This window comes from Excalfactoria chinensis, chromosome 5 (assembly GCF_039878825.1).
Source record: "Excalfactoria chinensis isolate bCotChi1 chromosome 5, bCotChi1.hap2, whole genome shotgun sequence".
Lineage (NCBI taxonomy): Eukaryota > Metazoa > Chordata > Aves > Galliformes > Phasianidae > Excalfactoria > Excalfactoria chinensis.
The window spans coordinates 42,093,000-42,109,040 of NC_092829.1; the positions used below are offsets into that span (position 1 = coordinate 42,093,000).

Below are 16,041 nucleotides of genomic sequence, written 5' to 3' on the forward strand. Positions count from 1 at the left end.
CCACTAAGCACTAAATATTGGAAAAATATATAAAAGCAAACTCCATCAAGTCTTATATCACCACAGACGCAGGCTACAGCCCATCCTGTGTTACAGGATTTTGCCAAAGACAGAACTCCTGAATTCAGGTGCCATCCCTCTCCTCCTTTCTGAGTCTCCCATGTGGTTTTCTCTGGAGCTCACACATTCAGCAACAAAGTTTTTAGAGTAAGTGCGAAATCTGTGTTTGACTTTGCCAAGCTTGGGGCAATACAGAGGCTGGTTTTTATACTGAACTTTGCTCTCCAGAAGTTAATGGACAATTCCTATCTACACAAGACTGGATCTTGCCTACCTCGCTCTATCAGAGCTGGTCCCAAGTGGTAAAACTATCCCAAGGTTTTGATCAGATACTTCTGACTGACAGATACGAATTGGAACAAAGCAGGGTTGAGGGCACCACCTGGTCTGCAGCAGCTTCCCAGAAGCTCTCATGACAACAAAGTGAGTTCAGCAGCAGCTTCCCATCATGACCCCCTATTTGCATGCTGAGAACTTTCCAAAATTGGCTTGCAATTTCTCAGATTTGGTCTCTGCCTGAAGGTAGAAGAGGAAGTTGAGTAAAATCCCTTCAGACCTTATGAAACAAGAAGGGAATGAAAAATTGCATTTTCCGATTGTAATAAAAAATCTAACCTTTTTTTTTTTTCCCCCTCTGTAAAACTGCTTGAAATTTGAAGAATGGCATAGCTATAATTCTCATGACAGGCCAGATCCAAGGCAAGCTGAGGTCAACAATTCATGGCTGATCTCCCTTGATTTTGCCTGGCTCTGAGGAACATCCTACAGGTAGGCAAACAATTTGTTGAGAAAATTGTTCAGAACAGTTGTGCCTATTTTCTACTTGGGAGTTGCTTGGGAACAGGCTCAGATTGTTTGCAATGTATCTAGGGCTTGGATGTACTCACCAAAGCCCAGCTTTGCTCCATCCTCCTCAATTTTTATTTTAGATCCTTGCTCCATGAATAATCTCCTCGAAGAAAATATCCACAAGCAGACGAAAGGACATCTTTAGGTAAAGAATTTGTAACTAAATCATTTATACAATGATTGGGGTTTTTTTTATAGCTGGGTCACAAGCAGATGATTTATCAGCGTTACGCATCTCTTACACATACCTTGCTGTATCTGAGGTCCTGAAAGCCGTTAACCTTAAATGCCTCACAGATAGAGTGTTCCTACATTAGGGCTTCACCCAGTGAAGCCTTTGGTTGGCAGAGGACTCACCAGCCCATCTCCATACAGCTCCCACCTCTGGGCCATTCTCCCCCTTGGTACTAGACCTTTAAGGTCATTCCTTGGTCCCACTGCTTTTTTAAATTCTACTTCAAGTGATTTAATTCTGCTATTTTTTTTTTCGCCAGAGGAGGATGTAGAAAAACAAACAAAACATGGTACCAGTGCGAATATTCACAATTAGTGACAACACTCTAAAACAGGAAGGTTGTTTCTTGGGGAGGGAGACTGGTGTTATTTTGAATGAAGGAAAGAGTGCAGAGATCTTGCAATGTTTGCTATAAATGGGTTGTTATGGTGAACATTCCTGTCAACAAGTTCATTAGCTCAGAGATCCACGAGTGAACAGAGACCAAAAAATGTGTTTAAAAATTCAAGAACAGATTAATGGACAATATTTTGCAATCTTTGTCTAGCTTTGCTTCTCACTGAGAATTAGTAACTTTACTCCAGGCCAGATTCAAAGAGTCTTTACTCATGCAGAGCAGCACCATGTTTCATGAGTAACCCTGGTGATATTTAAGGCTGTTTGTTAGAATAAGACTGGAGTCAAAGTAAGACGGTGGGAGGCATGGGCTGAATCACCTTGATTAATCAAGAGTAAGATTATTGTTTTTATATGTGTATATATAAATAAACATAGCAGGAGTAAGGAGGGATGCCTATAGATTGACAGGCGTATGGGAGAACTACTTTATACAGCAGGCTCCTCTTTTAACAGAAGAAAACACCCCAAAGTTACTTAACATCAGGAAAAGGGGAATTCACACCTTCAGAAACAATAGAAGATCAAGCCATTTTGTGGGTTTTACTCTCAACAGTTCTGGCTGCCTCCTGTGATATTACATAAGGTCTATGCTGCTCTTCATAGAAATGATAGATGAAGTTTTCAGAGCTGCCCAAACGCCTTGAAAGCATATGGTCCATTTTCCAAAATAATAGGATCCTTGGGATTCTAAATCCCACTGAATTTCAGCACTTCTGGGAAAGTTCTCATTAGCTTCTAAATCAGGACATATTTTTTCAGTATGTTCCCCGTTTCATTTTATCTCAGGACTCCAGCCACGACAATACATCAACAACAACATCGTCAAAACGTAGCGCTAAAATCAAAAGCACCGTTGTGTTTGACTGCTCTGTGAAAATGCCTCCGAGACCCACTGCGGACTACTGACATAACCAGCGAGGGAGGAAGGAACCAATTCAAAGCTCGCTGATGTAAAGGAAAGTCCACTCATTTCTATGGCCTTGAGTTGGACTTGGATCAGGCCTTGGAAGAATAAGGATGACATAAAAATAACATGACGCGTGCCAGATTCACCAATATGCTCTGATGTTTTGCCCGGCCCAATGATGCAAAGCAGATGGAGCGTACTGACAATTCTGGCCCACTTCAATCAGTTATTCCGTCTCTCGTATTAGTTTTCATCAGGCGTTTTATTCATGGCATAAATACATTTATCTCATTAGTGCTTCTGCTACAGCATTTCAGAAGAAAGATCACCACTTTTTAGCATTATCAGAGAAAAAACATGCTATACTTTCTCACTTTTTCACTACCAATTTGCAACGGGGTTTCTAAGACGCTTATTAGCACATCCCTGAGTTTTTCTGTGCTTCCTTGGGGCTTATAATTGAGTTTCATTGTCTTTAACTGCCGTAATCCTTCTGCCCAAACAAATCAAAACTGCGCAGTTCCACAGTTGTACCCTCAAATAAGACATTAAGACAATTATTTTGCAAAGTACTCGCACTCACCTTATAAGTTTAAACAGATGTTTAAATCATATCAAAGCTACCCCAAAATAAGCATTTATGTATTTTACTGAACCGATGCCAGAAGATGCATTTAACAGAAACTAGCCTGCTATAAAAATTACCCTGCTCTGTCTCTACCTCTCCTATTACTACAGAAAAAAAGGGTTGAAATCCACAGGGGAATATTTACACATGAAATGTTTTTGCACTCGGTGTCTCAGCAAACAGAAAAAGCATGCTTTGTCTAACACTATATGTCAGCAACAAGGGCCTAATACTGAGTTTTTAGCATGCATGGTTATTACAAATACAGGCATTAATGTACATTAAAAGCTACCGAATGACTGAGAACTTAAGTAGATTGGATGGTGTCCCTCAAAATGAAATAATCTATATTTGGCTGGTAATTCATTTCTTCTGAGAGGGTATTTGCTTGACTCTGCACATATTCCTCATTGCAGAAATAGCTCGGGTGATTGCTGCCTGGCTCTAACCTCTAGCCAGCTAACCCGGGAGTAAGCGTTAGTGCTGAAAGGCCAAATCTGAGTTTCCATATCCCCACTGGATACATCTCCAGAAAAATGTCCCAAACAACCTGGATAACAGCTGCACTGCTCAGAGCTTGCTCACTGGCACGGGGATCTGACTGTATCCAAATTCTCCCCCTGAAGAAAAAGGATTATAACACTCATCATATCTCACTTGTCATCTGTCCGGACTGTAAATGGATTTGAGGCAGGAACTGTCTCTCTCTGTCTACAACGGCCCCACCACAGTCAAGTTCTAGCCATGTCTGAAACATCACACATCATAACTCTTCCTCCTTTGGACTGAACTGCAGTTTTGCCATGTTTAATTTTGTCCTATCACTTCTAACATTATAGCACTTGGCCATACTTCCTCTCTTCTCTGTTCTGTTTATTTGTAGAAAGGAAGAAATGCCACAGGATAATGGTTTTGTGCAGGCTTAGGCAGAGTCAAGATATTGCTGGAAAACAAATACCGAGAAAGAGCTGAGACGTTTATTTTCCTGCCGGGACTCAGTGATGCTGAGATCATGTCCTACCACAGCATATTTTGAAGTTGCGGCACCAGTACCACCTCTAGACCCAATCGACCAATGAAAGCTCAACTATACAGCCCTTCAAGTAGGTTTGCAAGCCCTAGGCTTGGCTGTTTCATACAAGATGCAATGAAGGTGCAGTGGGTGAATGACTGAAACTCCCCTAAATAGACCAGCAGGGTCCAAGCCTGCTTTCCTTTACTATGTGAAGGAATGGACCACTGGCAAGGGACAAGGATGTGGTGTTTCTGTATAAGCTATCAGCATGACCACTACCTCAAGGAGCTCATTGATTCTGAAGCAATCCATTCTTGAGAGTGATCTCCCAAGCTATCTCTACAAAAAGTCCTTCTTCTGGCTTCTACCGTGCCTGGTCCCACTCCTAGGCACTATGGAAAGGAAGAAGATGTCTAGGAAAACACCTCTGCATGAGAAGGGAGCTATGCTGCCAACCCTGCTCAGTTTGAAAGCCAGACCTTGCCCCAGCTGCTTCACTGGTTCCTGCCTTACACCACAGCCATGTGTGTTTATCTACCTTGTTTATTTTTGATGGCAGAATATATATGGCATGTTTTGTATGACCTAGGGTAAAGCAGCATCCTCCAAGGCTCTCCATCCAGACAGGCCAGTAAAACAACTATCCGCAGTTTCCATGAAGACTGCCCAGCAGCAAGAAAAAAAGCACTATCAAGAGATCATTCAAAAGCACTCGGAAACAGCCACTGGGGCAGATTTAACAGGCTGCGATATAGGGTCTGTAAAACACGTCTGATGGAGCATTTTACATCGCTTTAAATTTGGAATTCTTTGGAGAGTGTCTGAGGATTTTTGAGAAGCAAACACAATCCTCTTCCTCCATGCACATACACATAGACACAAAAAACTCCTTCATCGCTTAGGGAGTTGGCATCCTGAGGCTCTGACCTCAGCTCACTCCTCAAATTTATCAACAGGTACAGAATCAGTGCACACTAAGCAATATTTGAGAAGTGGGCTAGGGTGGGACTTCCTTTCCTCTTCTTTCCCTTCCTTTCCCTTTTCCTTTTTCCTTCATTTCCCTTAATTTCCTTCCTTTCCCTCCCCATCTAGGGTATTCAAGTAAGCTGGGATGTGGCTTGGATAGGATCTAACAAGAGCTCTCAGCTCACTAAAATGAGGTGCTGTGGTGGTATCTTAATTGGATACTTGGAGTTCCTTTCCCTGGGGTAGATTCTCAGAATACTTTGAGGTTGTCTCTTTGGAAATATATAATAAAAAGGTATTTTTGCTGCTTTACAGTTTCTTCACATCCCTGCCTTTCAGTAGCCAAGTGAGAACTAAACCACCAAGCAGGATAAAACCCCAAAGAGATGGTCCAAGTTGCAGTAGATAGAACAGGCAAGATGTTCAGTGTCAGCAAATTGGTGCAACTCCCTGGCAAGAATAACCTTCTCTGAGTACTTCAGCTGGAGGACATACCCCCACTATCATTCACTTCTAGGACTCCAAAGCCCCCAGACAAACCTCCATGCTACCTACAGAACAAGCCAGCAGCCAAATATCCATCCTCCATTCCACGATATTTACTCAGTAAAATTGAAACAAATGGGCTGAAGAGATATTTTGACTAATTTTCCCAGCTCGCCCTCAGTTATTCCCCTGCACATCCATTCACAGCCACTCTGAAGTCCTCCGGAGCCTCATAACTCAACCTTCTCAGCTTTCTGTGCTCACATGCTGGTACAACATCTCCCACACACTCTCTATGTACTCCAAATGCCTGTACTTAAGTCTTGTCAATAGAAAGGAAACTAATTGCATCTCAGTGCTCAACATGCTATTAGCTCCTTCCCTGAACCAGGGATCCCCTTGACCACAAGCAGAGTGCTTACAGTTTTAATCTGGCAGCAGCTGCCTTAAATTATGTACCACTGCATCTAAACCAACTGCAGGTTGCTCTGCCTAGCTCAATTTACCAGACATTAAGATGCAAATTAGCAACTGATCCTTAGAAACTTGCCCTCCTCATAAAGCCACATTAGTTGCTCCTATCGCTGCCAGCATGCACAGCGGGACTGAGGCATGCTGCTGAGCAGCACAGACCTCTAGCAATCCTGCTTAGATCTTGTAGTTTATTATACAGTCAGAGATATGCGACTTCTTCAGACAAAACAAAATCAGAGCCAAAACTTCACTTAATATCTCCAAAAATCCAAATCTTTATTATGAGTCAAAGAAGATTGACTAATTCCATTGATTTTAAACACATTCTTTGTTACTTCCTCTCTGCTGGAAGCAGATACACAAAGGGAAAAACCCTTCTGATATTCTTGCAGCCTGACCTAAGCTGTTCTTACAAGATTTCCAGTTTCTGTTCTGGATCAAAGGCATGCACTATGCAGGAGCCATCAGCAGGGACAGAACTCAAGACCTCGAGCAGTAAAACCACATGGTTTGGGGTTGTGTTTGTTTGGTTTTTTGCTTTTGGAGTTAAAGGGCTAATATGGGTTAAATCCTTACAGATTCCTTTAAGTACTAGACTTGAGACTGCCAAACACCATAGAGACAAATGAACATAAGGAAACCCAACATGCTGACTGATAGACATGAACACAATATTACATCAATCTTCAACAAGTGGACTTTTCACTCAAGCTTCTGGTCTGGGATCTTGTAAGTGTCTAGAATTGGATGCTAAAGCCATGCATGGTCCCTAAGAGGTCAGATTACTGTCTTCACTTTATAGATGAGAATTCGTATGTACCTGTTTGCAATTACAGCCTTGGATACCTCCCTGGACAATGCTGAAATCTGTACACCTTCAGTTTAGGCTGTGGATGCCCCATCCCTGGAGGCATTGGAGGCCAGGCTTGATGTGGCTCTGGGCAGCCTGGCCTAGTGGTTGGTGACTCTGCACATAGCAGGGGGGTTGAAACTAGATGATTTTTGAGGTCTTTTTCAACCCAGGCCATTCTATCATTCTATGATTGTTGTTCTCCCCATTTTTTATGTTGCTCACCTAGACAACAAGTTCTCCCCCTCTTGTATACAGCAAGGGATGAAACAAAACTTTCATGTCAGCTGGAGCCCCTTGGTGCTATTAATAAAAATGATAATAATGAGGGAGGTTTGCAAATTAGCAACCCTTGCTACAAGCAGATACACCCAATTTAACACAAATCATTACAGGCTCTTGCCTGCTTATAGTGGCTATTTTAATCACTGGTGACTAATGCCTGTGAGGGCTATTCCAAGGTTTGACGTGCCTCAAACACAAGGGAAAAAAAAAAAAAGGGAAATCTTGTGGGGACCAGAGGGAGGAAGAGGGCTAAGGAAGAAGTTGTCTGAAACCAAAGGTTCACCTCTAAAAAGCGGTCAGTTCATACCACCCATTTTGCTGCTGTTGCTGCTGGGGTCACTGACTAATTCCTCTTAGAATAATAGCATGATTTCTCTTCTTCTGGTGTGAAACAAGAAAAACAGCCCCGCTCTGGAAACGCAAACAAAAGCTACCTGTCCCTTCTTTGGTTATGGAAATGGAGGTCAGCCTTTTTATTTTGAAAGGGGACAGAGTAAAGGAGCTGGAATGCTGCTTGGCACACCACCCAAAAGGAAATCTCTGCTTAAATATTTGACAGGAAGAGAAAAAAAGAGAGGACAGGAAACAATGCAAAGGGAGGGGGTGGGAAGGGACCTTCTGCTCCATTGCAAGTGCTGCACTGGGCAGAGGAAAAGGGCTGCACAGCAAATGTAGGGAAAGCTCGCTCTGTCTTTCCAGAGCACCTTTCTAAGGAGTAAAGGAGATTTCCTGCTGGAGAAATGTTGACCAAAGCCACCAAGCACTGAATCCCTCAGATAAGCCACACTGCTCTTTTTTGATGGAACAGCTTTAGGTTTACAAGCACTTGTGAACATCTGACAAAATCTGGATCATGTTGTTTGAACACTGTGAAAGAAACACTTTCTCAAAAAGTTCAGAAAAATATAACATATATACATATGTATATTTGTAGGGGAGAAAGAGCAACTGAAACATAAAACTAGCAAGTTGGACACGTATGGTATGGAACATTGAGTCATCGTTATTATTTATATGAAGTCCATCAGATTTGTAATTAATGTGGGCATCCAGGACTTCATTGTACTGCATTTGAACAACCGGTAGCAGAAAAGACCTTTACTCAGGACACACCTGGGTACAAAGCTACCCCCGAGTATCTACTGCTACTTCCCTCAGTACCTGCTAATTCCACCCATGACAATGTAGGAAAACCAGGAACTCTTCAAGACTAAGGTGGTGGAGATACAGCTGAAGAGGTACAGACTGTGTCCCCTAGCAGACAAATACTGTAAATGCTAAAACAAAAAGAAAAAAGAAAAGAATAAAAATGCAGCATACCATCCCTGGTATTTGAGGGCTAACACGCATGGCAGCTTAGCTGCTTTCAGACAGAAAACATGGGGAGAATGATTCAAATCCTCTCGTTGGCTTTTCTATTACAGCATTGCTAACACATGGATGCCTTACGACACTGTAAAATATTTACGTTCACTCAGGTTTAGCTCTCCAACGTTGGAGGCTCCAAACAGGACTGATCATAAACAGCTCCTTATTTTTGTTGTTCTGGATTTTTTGTTAGCTTGTTTGTTTTGTTTAACTAGGAAATAACACTTTTTGGTTTATTGCTATTGTGGCTACTGAATATTACCACCAGAAAGCCAGTCGCCTTGATGCCACGGCATCAAGTCTTCTATTCAGTATGCGCTTGTTTACCAATGTAGCTTCATATTGTTGGCTAAGATCTGTAGACCCCTGGTGTGGCTACAGGAAATATTCTAAAGTGTTCCTTTCTGAGAAGTCTGCAGCATAATAGCCATCTCTTTCCACAAGGTTTCTGCATCAGCTAGTTGCATTAGAAGCGCTTTCTCTGTCTTTTCCCTCCTTTCCACCTCTCTGTCCTTCCCAAAGGCATATCTTGGAGGTAGCAAAAATTTCACCTCTTTAAGAGTTGGTAGCTAGAAACTGTCTCCATCCATCCTGAGTTGGAGCCAAACTGTAAGTCCAGCTTTCACTCTTGCAGCTCTCGAGTTATTTCACTTGGCTATTTTCAGTTGTTACTGTCTCTATAACTCTCCTTGAACAGTACAGCTGACAGTAGGCTGCCTACATACAGTTGTGCTTCACAGACCAGATGCAGACCCCTCCTAAAGAGACAAAACTGGAAGTTTTTTGAGTGGCCCTGGCTGTGAAAGGCCCCGTGTTCACCAATAACCTGGGAAACATGCCCTACAGCTTGCTCTGGCTTGCAACTTACCAGGTATGCCTGGATACAGCACCTTTTGATGTGTCACTATCCTGGCATAAATTTTCTAGAGAAGCTGGTGTGGTAAGAGGTAGCATTTATATTTTCTAAAAGAGCCTTTTGGAAACCTGGTCTGTATTTAGGTTCAAAAGGGTCTGATTTGGAAAGCTGGTCTTACTAATCAAGGAGAGCAGTGGAACTTTTGCCTCCTTTGATATGAAGTGTGACTTTTGCAGGTCCTACAACCTCGAATTTTGCCGTTCCATTGAGGCCTATATTCTGCAAAGTGATGATGAGAACTTGAATTTCCCTCTTTTGTCACCCAAAGATGCAGAGGTTCCTTGTGCAGAGTTATATCAAACCAGGAGTTTCCAGCTCTAACTCAGCTGAACCTTCAAAGCTGCCTAAATGATTTGGAAACCTAATTCACATTAAACTTTATGGGAACTGGACATCAAAATTCCCTAGATGGCTTTGCAAAACGCAGCTGTAACTAACTGCTGTGCAGAAAGGTTTGGGGAAAAGATTCTGATCTAGAAAAGGAGAGAGCTTTCAATGCCAAAAAGCTTTTGCAATAGATCCTCCTCACATGGAATCCACAGGGCTGATTCTAGGCTACCTCTTCAGTGAAGTAAATGGAGCCATTTTACAACAGCTAATCCTCTCTGTGTAACTCTTTATGCACCTGCAGAGGTTATAAACTAAGTGGGAAAAGGAATTTCTTCTGCTGAGATTCTAGTAATCCCTGCCACTGCAAACTATGGGGCTGATAGATTGAATAAATCAAAACGACTGATGAACAATTCATGCCCATTGAAGAAATTGTCACATTCCATCAGTGAGGCTGGTAAAATCTGTGACCATCTCCGCCCTTATCAAGCCTTAATTTCTTCTTCCTGTTTTGGCAATAATTTAACGTTAAAGGTCACAGAGTGAAACGCTCAGAGTCAGGAAGCGGAGGAGTTCTGATTTGATAACAACAGTATTTAGCCCCACGAAGCCCCACTTGGTATTTTCTCCTTCTTTGTTCCTTTTCAAGACCACGATCCATCTTCCACTGAAGACAATGGGAGTGTTTCCACTGAATTTAATGAGACTTGGATCAGGCCCTAAATGTCAGTATTACTCTATTAATATTTATGCTGTTGGAAGTATGTCAGAAAATATACAGGATGTGCAAAGTGGCTGAGTGAGCTGTAAGGATCATAAATTTTCCTGACTTAGTCATTTCTTCAAAAATCCCTAACATTTCTAATCTAACCATGGTAATAATAAAATAGCAGGATTCTAACCTTCTCTTCTTACTGTACAAACTGTAATCTGAGTTTGCTCTTGAGCTTAAAAATCATCTCCTTCACAACTCCCATCTAGCTCATGTCCAGCCTCTGTCAAACACACACACACACACATATGCATGAACATATATAAATTATTTTGGAAGTTGCACATTACGTGATCAAAATTAAATGACTTAAAACCAATAGCCTTCATGACTTATAGTGCCTAAAGAGGCTTAGCTTAGCAGCCTTCAAAGAGGGGAGCTGAGCAACTAAAACTGTCATTGCAAGGCACCCACAGACATGACAAGTGGCAGCTACTCTGAAAAGGTTTCTCCAGGCTGTTTTCCTTGGGGTTTCCTCTTGACGTGAGGAAAGAGTCAGCAGTGTGGCAACAAGGGGAGCCTGCTGGCTTGCCATGGGAATGACTGTCAGCACAGGGTGTGTGGCAACCACAGCGGTCAGACCCTCTTCAGGCAGCTGCTCCAACCTCCTCATTGCTGGAGAAGTGATGGGCAAAACAGTCCCAAAGGCCTGGAATTTCTGTTTTCCTTGACTAAGCCCCCAGCTGGTTGGATTCCTCCCTGCTTCGCCACCCCTTCCCAGCGGGCAGTGCTTGCCTGAGTGGGTGGAGGAATGCGGACAAGCTCACAGCATAATAGTTGACTGACCACCAGGGCTGTAGAGTAAGGTCACTGGGGAAAAACAGGCACTGAAGAATGCGTCTGAGCTATGCCCAAGCTATGCGGGAGGAGGCTTTGTCTCCTGTGGCACACTGAGCCCAGTCAGTGCCACAGACAGGATGGCAAGGGGCAGGGAGAAATGACAGGAGACACTCTTAGGGACAACCTAGAATGGATGGCTGCTGGATGCATCACCTCCTAACCCTGTTAGCTACCCACAGGTTGGCCTAAATTGAAGGACAGTGTGAAAGAACATGGAAATCACTTAGAAATAAGCTACAAAGAAGACAAAAAGATTAACACAAGCTAATTCTGCTATACTGCTAGACATGCATTGTTTCCATCCTCCAGATTAACCCACTCCAGGCTTAGAAACACACTGAGTTAAGAAACAGCATCATGATTGAGGTAGGAGGGGACCTCTGGAAATCATCTTGTCCAACATCTACTCAAGCAGAGTCACCTACAGCCAATTGCCCAGGACAACACAACGAACTTCAAGAGAAAGTTCTTCAAAGTTGCCTGGCTGTCTGAAAAAGAAATCCAGGAGACTTTCAACATCCACAAGACACCTGTGCATCTCTAAGCAGTTATCTCAGGGAAATAGGGGCATTGCCACGTGTTTGAAGAGCATAGAAGTCAAAATTGAGGTAAAGATCTCTATAGCCTCCTCTCAACAACATCAGAAATAGAACATGAACACATTGCTATGCTCCAGCTTGACCCTTCAGCCACTTTGATCATTCCTTGAGATTCCCTCATTTCTTGAATCTCTAAACCTTTAGCTATCCAACCCTGAAAACACAGTCCTCGGAGAAGAACCTGGCCTAGCTGGGAAGGGTGGTATTACAGGCAAAGCAATCAGAAAATGTGCCTTTGTACATGCATGTGAATAAATTCACACCTTCCCAATTAAAACCCCTCTCTGAAATCAGCATTCTGACCAGAATGGCCAATTTTTTTTTCCTATCCAGAATTCAGCAGCCTAAAGGGTAAATTTCTCCTTATGTGCACTTAAACATGAACACCAAGCTAGGTTTATCCTTATTTGTTGTTTAACTTGCCCAAGGAGTACCTTGGTTTACTAAATGAAGTAGCATCCTTTCTTATGAGGGAGCAATGATATTGCTGACCCTGCTACCTCTCTTTATGTAGATGATCACAGCCACAGTAATAGTCCCACAACAGTTCACCTTATCTTTGAGGAGAAATACCACAGAAAACAACTTTTCCCACTGGATCCACAAATAGAGCACTCTCTAAGGAATCCTAGATGTAAGGGGAATATCAAAACAACCAAACCAGAGAAAATCACTATGTCCCTAACTCAATATCCTGCCTCCACAGTGACCAGCATAAGACAATCCAAAAATGACAGAAAATCCACAGCTGGATGGATTATCCTTTGTATCTAGGGGGTGATCTCTTCCTAGGGGCAGTTTCCTCTTTTCCTGTGAAGCCAGCAGCCCAACTTCTCAGCTTGAGCCTATCAATCTAAAGACCCAAATCTGAAAGATCCATTCCTGGAGGGACATTTTTGCTGGGACAAACATGACAGTCTCAAACCATTTCTTATGTTGCTAAACAGCAGCCTATGCAAAAACAAAATCTAAGGACTGAAGCTGGGATTTTCAACAGAGCACAGACTATTTCTTTCAAGATGCTGGGCAGCTTACAACAGCACGGTCTCTGAAATTCCCGGTCCATAGGATGAACAAACAAAACAGGCTTTTGTACAAAACCAGCTATTGTGACATTACTTCTTATTTTTCAAAGTATAGCGGAGCAATTAGTTCCGCAACTCTTCTGGACGGGTGTTTTATCACTCTGGTGATGGGTGAAAGGGCAGGAAGCAGAGGGACAGGATGGAATTTGGAGCATGACCCAAGTCCTGTCAGGACACAGGGGAGGGATGCTTCCCAAAAAAGAGATAACTTTGCCATGGGGGGAAGTGATCCTCCTTGCCTTCGTATCCTGTGGATACAACCTTCCCCCCAAGCACAACGTCTCTTACAAAAATATGCATTGCAGCCTTCTCCAGTCTGCTTCTGACTTCACTATGGCACAAAAGCTAATCCTTGATGATCCGAGTTTTACCAAAAATAGATCTACCCCTGCCACTCAGACGATATGTGTGCAGTGGAAGTTAGGGAAGAATCACACCCGGTATTACAGTTTGGCTGTAGATTTCCTGTGGAAACAGGAAGATGAAGAAGAAGTATTTCATGTGATGGGATGTATCACAGAAAATACCAGCTCTCATGACTGCTAGAAACTGAAGACTGAAGTAACGGCCAAAACAATACAACGGTTCATACCATTTGGGCGCAGTTTTTCCTTCTTCTACAGAGTCAACATTTCCTTTAAGCAGAAAAATCCCAGATCAATTCTCCTTGCTGCATACCTGTTAAACGGCACCAGTGCTTCAGAAATGCAGGCTTTGGTAATTTTTCCGCATTATTTTTCATGGAAAAGAAAAAATAATTTTATGGATCTCACTTTAGAGCACCTTTACAAGAGCTTAACTCTGAAAGGATTAAACATGATTCAGAAGTCTTGGCTAGAACTAAGTCAAACTTTGAGAAGTTGCTTATATGACTTAGGTTAGTATTTCAGATCCTACAACAGTTTATTGCACATGAAAAATATCATTCCCCTTCAAGTGTTCTATTTAAATAAAACTGCCATTTTCAGCAATAATACTTCAGAAGAATTTGTGCTGAAGGCCAAATAAGTCTTTTCTATTTTTTTTTTCCAGCTGTTTTGGAGCTCTTCCACTTCAGCCATTCACTAAGTATTCAGCGAACCTCCTTGAAGTCCTTATCAGGCCTGAAATTATAACACAACTATAAACTTGAGGATCTTTGCCTTGTTTTCAGGCTTATGTTGAGACGAACTCCATGTTTACAGTTAATCTGGACCACCAGTAGTTCTTTCAGACATTATTTTTGGTTATGAAAAATAATATGCAAGGAATTTAAACAAAGGTGATATGTCTGCAAATGACCCTCAGCATGATCTCATCTCTCAGTCGCTTAACATCTGGGAACAGGAATGAAGTCTGGCATCCTTTAGCAACAGATCAGCAAAGAAGACAATAGATAACATTTGAAACACAAGCATACCCTCTCAAGCCTGCCACCTCTCTTGCTTTCCTGCCTCACAGAAGTCAGAAACAGACTACTTGCCATCCAATAACTCAATGAAGCAAGAGTAGGGACGTAAGCAGTCATCTTTCGGTTCAGACATTAAGGCAAATGGTTAAAACCTAATTTTACAAGCACTAACTACAGAATCCAAAGTGGCTATTACCAACATCATCACAAGCTCTGTTACAGTTAGGGCATGGTTTTAGGATGTTCCTATGAGGCAACTGGAACCCCTGGAGCTGTAGCCCCAGAGTCATTAGCTCACAAGGGAATTCCCTGCCAGCCCTTGGCTCTGGCAGCCAACCTAGCACATGCACTGGGGACATAGTTTCCCTTCTCAGCCTACATTTGATGTTTTAAACACTGCAGACCAGGGATCGTCTGCTACTTTGTGTAAGACTGAAAACACTCAAGACAATAGGATACTGATCTCCTTGGGCATCTCAAATCTATTGTAGTACAAACCAAAAATTAATGTTTTCCTGCTGTTACTGAGACCCTGCTTCCATTCCAGGCTTGAACCTGGTTAAGCAGGGGCCTATGAAGGTAGAACAAAGAAGAAAAAGCAGGAGAACCAACTAAACTTGGTATCCAACATACTTGATGAATCCAACAACCTTTTCCCATCACTACGGCTATACATTAAAATGATATCCTCTTTGTGACTAAGTGCTAACATTCACGCCTTCTAATTGCATGCCTCCTCATCCGTTCAGATTTTTCATTTCATGTATTGAAAATGTATTATCTTTGAGATCTCTACCCCTTTTTTACATTAGGTTGAAACCAGACGAAAAGTCCTGAAGAGGGAGATGGAAGGACAGATATACAAGCAGGAGTAGAAGTTCATGCAGAATACCTCTACACAAAGCTCATTTCCTTATAAAACTGGGTAAGAAAATATCCAAAAGCCTCTCAGCTTTAGGAGTTAGGAACATGCCCACTAACACACACAACAAGAAGCTACGTCCTGCTGTCTCCTTCAGAGACAGCATTGGGGCACAAAAAGCTGATGCGAATATAAAAAATAAAGAGTGGACTTACCAAGGCAGGCTGAAAGTTCACAGTTCAGTATCTTGTCTCCATCAGCAGCCACAATAGGCACTCAAGGAGGAATAAACTCCAGCAGACATATTTGGTACTTTCCACTGGTGTCCTCTTTCAAAAATCATTGCTCAGCAACTTCTTGCAAATACTGCAGTCACTATGTCCTTAATCTCGGTGGATTTCTCTCTGATGCCCTTTGAACTCATGTAAACCTGTAAGTGACAGACAGGTTTGTCAGGAAACAGGCTTTTCAATGGGTTTATCAAAAATAAGGGGCAGTTATGAACTGTAGGTCTTTGGCCTGCTCAGAAAGGAAGCAAGAGCCATGTCCCATACTGCTCCCGCCCTCATCACGCACAGTGGCAGAGAGAAGTTGAGATGTAGCTCAGAATACGGCAGTCTCAGTAACTCTCAAGCTGCACTATTTCAAGAAAAATTAAAAACAAAGTCTTTTAAATCCTATGCAAATCATGAACAGAAAACAAGAGGCCTTGCCCTTTTGCATTT

At 42.4% G+C, this 16,041-nt stretch overlaps 1 long non-coding RNA gene across 1 annotated transcript in view; it reads right to left on the bottom strand.

Moving 5' to 3' along the window:
* LOC140253356 (uncharacterized) overlaps positions 1-15,625 on the bottom strand; it is a 121,896-nt gene extending 106,271 nt beyond the window's left edge. The window contains exon 1 of the long non-coding RNA XR_011903832.1: positions 15,532-15,625. This is a non-coding gene — a long non-coding RNA (uncharacterized lncRNA). The remainder of the gene's footprint in view (positions 1-15,531) is intronic.
* Between the last annotated feature and the right edge of the window lie 416 nt (positions 15,626-16,041).